Raw genomic sequence first — 8,979 nt, forward strand, 5'->3', positions numbered from 1 at the left:
CGTGGCTCAGATGGATGGATTCCTTTAACCCTTGTGCTATCCTATGGGGTCTAGATAACCCGACCCTTACATTGAGGTGTTCTCCCTGCCATGACAAAGGTGGATAAAGGTGGAAAGATTTCATGGAATCCATGGACACCAGTGAAGATCACAAATCATTGAAGAAAAAAGGTTCAGAGCACTGTCTAGTGGGTCTAGTTTTTTTGAGCCACGGCACACTTTAACCTTAAAAAAAATCCCGCGACACACCAGCATCCAAAAATTAAAAAAAAAAAAGTGGAAACTCCTAGTCTGTACTGATCTACAGCCCCTCCTCAATCTCACATGCATTTTTGTAATAGTTGTGGCAGAAAAAGCTGGAAGCTGCAGCTGTTTTATCTAAAAGACGTAATAAAAGTTAAGTTAGAGGATTTAAAAACTGTTCGCTGTGGTTTCAAGACATTTAACAAGGACGCCTCATTGTAGCACAGAGATGCTGTGACTTTAATCCAATGCATCATGGGAGATGCAGTGCAAACAGCCACCGAACGCAGACATACTCTCGTCTCTGAGCTTCATTGTTTTGTTCACTTGTTCCACGGTCTGACACCGGATTCTGTGGAAAGCTACACCGCTAAAGACGAGCTTTAGCTGGTATTTTTGTTAGAACTGAGAGACTTTATGAGCAGAATCAGAACAAGGAAGTGAAGACTTGAACCACTTCTGATTGGTCAGAGTGATGACATGTGATTAAGCCTCCAAGAATGATTGGTGGAGACAGTTAAAGGGGCGGGACTTTTCAGAAAACAGCTGTAGCTAAATCGCGGTACCGTCATTCTTATCAAAATATCTTTAATAGAATCAAATAAACACAAAGAAAAAATAATTTTATGATCTTTCATATTCCTAACTACTCAGTGTTTTATCAGGGTTTGTTTGGATGAACAAAGAGCTGAAATCCTGGAGATGGAAAATGTTTTTAGATCAGTGAATGAGGGTGATTTCTCACGGCACACTTGTTGAAAAACACTGCTCTAGATGACCCAACTTCCAATGTTAAGGTGCCTAGGATAGCACAAGGGTTACCCCCCCAATCTAACACCTTAACCCTTGTGCTATCCTATGGGGTCCAAATGACCCCACCCCCAATGTTAACGTGGAGCACAAGGGTTAATATTTTAGATTTTTTTTTAATCGGATACAAATCTATATGTTTGCTTCTTTCTGATTGGAGATTCCACAAACCATAGCAATGATTGACTTTAATGTAAGATCTTTAGAAAGACAAACTGTCAAAGCTCTGACAAATGAACCGATCAGAAACGCTCAGAAATGTGTGTGAGAGTATCTAGAAACACCAGAGGCGATCAAAAACATTTAATCGTGAGTAAAGAATTCATCTAAGGTTGAAAACAAAAAGTTAGCTTCAAATGAAGCTTGAACGTTTACAAGTTTTCAGTTTCATCTTTGGGATCAATTTAAATAATTGAAGCGTGGAGAACTCGAGAACAAATTTCCTCTGAGCTTTTAAAGCTGCTTTGACTTGTTTTTGTTCGTTCATTTTGGGTAACGGCAGCCAAAACAGTAACAAAAAAATTAATAACAAAATAGCATCCAGATTTGATTTGACCTCATTGGGACGGCGTCAACAATCGTCATCTGCAATCGAAAAAGTCAAGTTCTGGAAGAGGTTCTCCAGAAAAGATTCAGATCCAGAACTTTCTGACCTTCAAACAGACGGGCCTTTGGATCCAGAGCAGCTGCTGAGTCCGTCTGTGTGACGTTCTGGGTTTTTGCCTCTACAGACCTCAAAGAAACGGCAGCAGATCCGACTGAGGTCATGAACAAAGAGAAACGGGCAGGCTGGCAAACAGCCGGGCGCAGAAAAGCCGCCGCCGCCGCCGCCGTCTCTCTCTTTTTGCCTCTTCTTCTCTGCTTTTTAAATGTTCTAAAGCAAATTTGATCAGTTCAGCTGCAGGTTCAGCAGAAATCCTGGAGAACTGGCAGAGCTTTATGAGGAAGGGGACAGATGTGCGGGACGTCTGCCAACGAACAACAACCACGTCTGCAAACATGTGGGAACTCGGCGGAACCAATAAATACACAAAGAAAAGAAAAGAAATTCCTGCTAGATAAAAACAAAAACACAGAAAAGTGTCTGGTAACTTTTACTGAAACCAGAAAACACAAATAATTAATAATCCAAAAACCACAAATCTTTTTTTTTAATCCACATCTAGATACTTTTTGTCTCAGATTAAAAACGATCAAATTTCTGCCTAAACAGTTGAAAAAAAAGAGAAAATCTAGTAATGAACAATTTTACATCAGCTAAAATGAAAAGCGTAAGAAAATAAACGGCAACATTCTACTGTAGCTTATGAAAAACAGGCAAACCTCGTCTCTACATTCACACATTCTTGAGACCCCAATATCATTAAACACTCGCTTTACTAAAACAAAACTATAATACCAAAAGTATCGGCTCAGCTGCCTTTTGCAACTCATTCCTAACCCGTAGAGTTCGAAACGGTGTGGCTCCAGCTTTTCCAGCTTTTCCAGCTTCAGCTCTTCTGGGAAGGCTGTCCACAAGGTTGAGGAGTGTGTTTCTAGGAATTTCGGATCATTTTTCCTGAAGGTCATTGGTGAGGTCACACACTGATGCTGGTGGAGAAGGCCTGGCTCTCAGTCTCTGCTCTAATCCGTCCCAGAGGTGTTTTGTGGGGTTCGGGTCAGGCCTCTGTGCAGGCCAGTCCTCTTCATCCACCCCAGACTCTGTCCTCCATGTGCTTTGTGCCCGGTGTTAGGCTCCCGGACGAGCCCCCAATTTATGTCACACCCCTGTCCAGGGGCTTGTAAAAGGATGTATCATAAAGGTGAAAGGAAACAAACTAATGGTTTTGGTATCCTGAAGCAGCCCACGTTCCTTTCTCTGGAACTAAGCCCTGAAAAACAAGCCCACACCATGGTTCCTCCTCCACCAAATTTAACACTCGCCACAATGTGGTCCCAAATGTACCGTTCTCCTGGCAACCTCCAAACCCAGACTCGTCCATCAGATTGGCAGATCTTAAAACATTAAAAATGTGTGGATCAAATCTGAGAATAAAGTGTTTTTCCCCCTGAACACTCGTGTCAATGTTTAGGCGTTTTAAACGTTATGACACAACACTTATACATTATAACTGATTTCATAAAAATAAAAAATTCTGAAATGTTTTTAGTGGAAAGGGTTTAAAAAAACATCTTAACTTTTAAATAGTTTGACTTTTCTACAATTTTTTAACGTAATGGGTAAAGAATAGTTTGAATCCTTTGTTAAATGCTAATTTATCTAAAAATGAATTTGTTTAAAAGAGAAAAGTCAAACCCTAAAAAAACATATTACTTAGTATATTAAAGTTTAAAATAAAAGACTTCTAAAACTTATGTGGATCAGAAAAAATGAGCTCCAACAACAAAATGATCAGCAAACAGTTTAAAGTTCCAGCCTGATCATCTTTTCATCTATTGGTAACGCCTGTAGCCGTTACCAACGTTCCCAGCGATTTAAAAAAAAAAATCATAACTATGTCGTCTTTTTAGCCAGAATGTACAGAAATCTTTGCCATCTTCTCACTAAAAAAAAATAAATAATAAATCCCCGTTTACCTAAAGGTCTTCCATGAGGAAACTGCACTGAGTGATTGTTGTAAAGCGTGCTATAATGTAGTCTGAGCTACGGAATCCCACCGGGATAAGTATCCTAGTATTCTACTCTAAATCGTTAATTAATGGAAAATATTAAATGTGTTTAGTAATATTTGTTTAAGCATTTTTAAAATGTGTGAAAAACAGTTTAAAAAAATGAACTGTTTTTACTTTTACTAAAGCACACATTGTTGTTTTTATTTGAGTGGTTGTGGGCGGGACCTTCGGTGCGGAGCAACCCCGCCCCCCCTTTTTTTTTTTTTTTGGTCTGCTTCTGGTTCACTCAGAAATGTGACTTTGAGCTTCATTTTCTTAAAACATTTGTCGGAAAAATACCAGCAGAACGTGTAGAAACACCAGAAACGTGATTATTTTTAAGAGGGAGTCTTTAAAGTCCTGACAAACACTGTACGACAACCCAAAACAAGCCAAACAAGTGTAAAGATGCTAAAATTCAGCAAAAAACACTCACGAATTTGCTAAACTTGTCAATTAAAACACACTCAGAATGATCCAAAAAACAAAGAAACTGATTGGAAATCCTTCTTTTTTGCCTTAGTAAAGCCTGAACTTTCCAAACTTGATTTTTTTCTTTACCTCTCTTGGTCCGTGTTTTTATTTCACATTTTTTATTTATTTATTTATTTATTTTTACAATGGCTGTGTCCGAATTCCTGTCCTAACCCCAAACTACTATAAAACTATATAGCGCTACTATGCTGTGCCCTGAATCTTAAAAGTAATTTGCACAAAAGGCTCACGACGCTTTACTATTTTTTAAACGGCGGAAATGATGTCATCGATTTCACAAAGTTAAAATCTCAATGATGTGAGCTTTTTGTGACGATTATTTATGAGTTCGCTGTCTCCTGAAGATAAAAACATCGATGGTTTATTAAAAAAATACATTTAAGTACATTTTTTGTCAAAATTGTACCAATGCAATGCATTGTGGTCTATATTTGCCGATCTGGTGAGCATTGATGGAATTTCTAGGGCACTGGATGTAGCAAACAAAATGGCGAACGCCCTGAATAGTGAGTAGGGAAAGAATACGTACACAACCAATATCTGAGCTTCATGAGCTAACTTGGATTTTCATCTTTTATTTTTGGGCAGTTTGACTTTCTTCTCTGCAGCTTCTGCATCTCCTTATCAATACTTGGGTAAAGTTCAACACCGTTAATTTTTTTGCAGCAAATTCTTTTTATCTTTTGCACTTCTTTCTGAGGTGAAGCCCCCCCCCCCCCCCCCCCTCGTGTCAGTTGTGATAAAGCATTCAACCCATTGTTTTCCTGTTTCTCTTTATTTATTTCTTTATTATACCATCTTCCGTCGTTTTTTGGGGCTTCAATGCTTCTTCAATTTTTCAGCTATTTCAACCATTCAACTATTCAAACGTTCAGCTCTTTCCTCTTTTTCCAGCTATGACGTTTGGTCCTTCAAACCCTTGAATCTTTCAAGATATTCCAGGATTTTTGCCTCCATTGAAATCCATGGGGAATCCTTGAAAACCTGTCCTTCTTTCTGTGGTGCTGAAGTTCGCTGGTTTGATTCTTTTTTTTTTTTTTTTGCCAATTATGACCCTTTGGCTTTCCTTTTCATTCAGCAGGATAGCATTTTCTTCTGGAAATGCAGCTCCTTCTAGTTTTATTTTGGTTCATTTGGAGGAAATCCTCCTGAGTGACACATTTGGGATGTTTTTGTATCCGCTGGCTGCAGCAAAGGCGAGCTGCTTCTTCTTCTTCTTCTTCTTCTTCTGGAACGTCTGTCTTCTTTATGGAACTTTCTGCCTGGTTGTGGTTTAAACAGATGGATGTCGGCTCCCACAGAATCATCGTTGCCCGCGTTGCTTGCCTGCTCGTACCCATCTGGATGATTAAAATGTATTTCCACTGGGGGGCAGATTAGCGCCTCTTTATCCCCGGCCAATTTCACTTGAAGCTACCACTGAGCGAATGGAATATTTCGCTGCGAGTTCGACGCCCAGACGAGTTTTTTCCTGCTTTTTGCTGCCTCCGCAGCTGCGATGATTGACAGCCGCATCTCTAGATGAGGGAGTCGCCGCCTCGCCCTGCAGCAGCAGCAGCAGCAGCAGCAGGTCAGAGGTCGGCGAGGAGGTTCATGGTGGACTCATCGCGCCGTCCGCAGGCTTCCACCGGCCCGTGTCCCTGCTTGGGGTGATGGGGGGGGCACGCGGTGGCTGCGGCGCTGTCTGCATGCAGGAGGACAGGAATGAATAATAAATGCAGCCTGAAAGTTGGGTCCAACGTGTGCAGACTGCAGAGCAGAGCAGAGGCCTTCAGCTGCCAGCCCACTTCATGGCGGTGGGATGACTTGGTGGTGGTGGTGGGGGGGGGTAGTGAAAACCTGCCCCACCCCCCTCCCTCTGCAGTGCTCCCTCTTTTTCCTTCCCTTCAGCTTTCTCTCCATTTCAACCAGCGCGCCTTTGCTCCAGCCAGCCTGCATCAATGTGAGCGTTTCCATGGAAACGTGGACCTTCTGAAGACCGCAGTGATGGAGAGCAAGGGGTGGGGGGCGACACATCAATGTTTTCTGAGTCCCCCCCCCCCCCCCCATCAAAACACAAAAACATCACAAAGGACTGGAGCTGGAAACGCGCAGCACAGTATTCTCTGCGTGCACGTGGGCGTGCACGTGCAGCCCTCTAATAGGCCCCTGTGCCGGAGCTGAATGGGATCAATAACGGGATGGATGAGGCGTCTCGCCGCGGAGCGCCACCTGGATTCTGTGGCAGACAATGAGGAGAGTTTGTGGCGCGGCGCATCCCCTCCTCCTCCTCCTCCTCATCCTCCTCCTCTCAATTATTTTCACACGTCTTCCTTCCCTTTTTGCTCCTGCCCCCCCCCATTGCTTCTCACATTGTGTGGCAGTGATACCACAAACCCACCCACCACCTCTGCAGAGACACGCAGGATCTCCAGCATCCGTGACACCAAAGAACCTCAGAACTTTGAGCTTTCCTTCAAAACAAACGGGTTTGTTGAGGATTTTTTTTCTTGCCATCGCAGCAAAAGTTGGAAAAAGTCCCCCCCCACACACACACAAATAAAATGGAAGTCGTGTAAACAAACGAGGAGGAGGACGTTGAAGAAACAGAGCTGCTTCAGAATGAATCATTAAAGCGCAGAAACATCTCTGTTCACAGCTGGAGGCCGAGGTTTTGGTTTTGTCCCTCCTCCTGAAGGGAGCAGCTTCCTTCCACCTCCTTTTAATGGGAGCAGCTTTCCTCCTGCTAAATGAAGAAACTTTCCTCCTGAAGGGAGCAGCTTTCTTCCTCCTCTTGGCGGCTGCAGCGAGTCAAATGTTGGAGGAGTGCGAGACAGTGTGATAGGCTGCACTGAGAATCTGTTGCTAGGCTCACTGAGAACAAACCAGTCAAGTCTGACATATGTTTTCAAAGCAGCCCTCTTAGCAGCATGCAGCAGTTACCATGGAAACCCCAATGCCATTTCCCCCCATTGTTTGGACCACTCAATATCCTGAAAGCCTTTTTTTTTTCCAAGAGTCTTGGAGTTTGAAAGCCTTGAAGAGACAGACAGACAGACAGACAGACAGACGTGCAGACAGAGAAACGTGCAGACAGACAGACGTGCAGACAGACAGACGTGCAGACAGACAGACGTGCAGACAGACAGACGTGCAGACAGACAGACGTGCAGACAGACAGACGTGCAGACAGACAGACGTGCAGACAGACAGACGGGCTGATTTGGTGTAGTTTGAGCATGAAAATCTTCCCACCACCTTAGTGTGTTTGTGTGTAGTTGTTTTGCATGTGTGTGTGTGTGTGTGCGTGTGTGTGTGTGTGCAGGTCAACCTGAGTGAGAGGCAGCGACAGAGCAGAGCTCCTTCACTTGACCTTGACTGCAAATATAGAAGCAGAATGGGGAGGGGGGGGGGTTTACAGAAGAACAAAGAGGTTTCCTAAACTGCACTGAATAAAATAAATGTTTATCCCATTTTAATTATTCACACTGTTTGAAATTGCTCCACGATGAGACACAGAAATTCCTTTTCTTTTTATTATTAAAGCAAATCAGCAAATGAAATGTTTTTGATCACCGAGGTCAGTCGGCACGTCCAGAACCCAATTCCCGACAGCAGGAGTGGTCTGAAAAACCTCCAGAAGACGCTCGTCGTTCCCGTCTGAAAGCACGGGGACAGCCCGGAACCGCACACGGAGAACAGGCGGAGAACCTCCTCAGGGGGGAACCGGCCGATGCAGAACCTGCTCTGGCGTGAAAAGGATGACCTTTTCCCAGCAGGCGTCCTGACGGCGTTGTCGCTCTGATCATCACTTCTTCTTTGAGAACTGTTTAAATGTTGTTGAAGTTTAGTTCTCCACTCTTGGACAAAAGAACAAAAAATTCCACCTTTTTCTCTCCACATGATTGACAGTTTTAATCAGGGATGTGATCCTGGAGGAAGGTTTTCCATCTCCTCTTCCTCTGCAAGCTCTCATCGCTTCTGTTTGCAGCAGGTTTTACAACATTTCTTCTTCTTCGTCTTTTTCCCATTTCTTAGCTCATCCTGAAACTAAACCAGTGGACCCCCACCCCGGTGGCCCACGGTGCCGGTTCGTGGGGCCGTGAACGTAAAAATGTGGTTTGGTTTATTTAATGTATTAACTTCTGATTTTTATACGGGAAAACTGCATGACAGTGCTTCCGCTTAACAAACCGGATCTCAATGTAAAGAGCGGGAAATGGAATACTGATGATTTCATCAGAAGAAAGGATTTCATGAAACATCAACAGTCGTTTGGTTCCAAAGCTGTCATAGGATCATTGGAGCAGCAAAGCCCTTTAAAGGTGTGGACGTTGGAGCTTCAGTCACCGATCATTACTGCACACCAGGACTGGAATACAGATCAAGCAGCTAATCAAGACGTTCACCTTCAGGTTCTTCCAAGTGCTGACGCTGCAGCAATCCGTCTGCATGCTCTGCACTCTGAAGACGGCGCTTCCCTTAAAGCCCAGGTCGTCATCAGCATATAATCAGGCGCTGCAGCCATGTAATCATGGGGGTCACCTTCAGATAATAAGCGACTGTGCATCATGAAGCAGAGGCTTTTCTCTCTCTGAAACACAGCTGACGTCTGCTCCATCCCAGCGCCCAACAGCCCTGCTGAAGTGTTTCGTCTCCTGACTCACGGTAAAAGGGATTTGAATGTCAGAAACGCTCACAGACACGTCAGAAAACGGCACATTTGAGCATTTTTTCTGATCGCTTAAAGCAGATTATTCTGCAGGAAAAAAAACAAAACAGCATTTCTCAAAAGCGTAT

Source organism: Oryzias latipes, chromosome 13 (genome assembly GCF_002234675.1).
Source record: "Oryzias latipes chromosome 13, ASM223467v1".
Taxonomy (NCBI): domain Eukaryota; kingdom Metazoa; phylum Chordata; class Actinopteri; order Beloniformes; family Adrianichthyidae; genus Oryzias; species Oryzias latipes.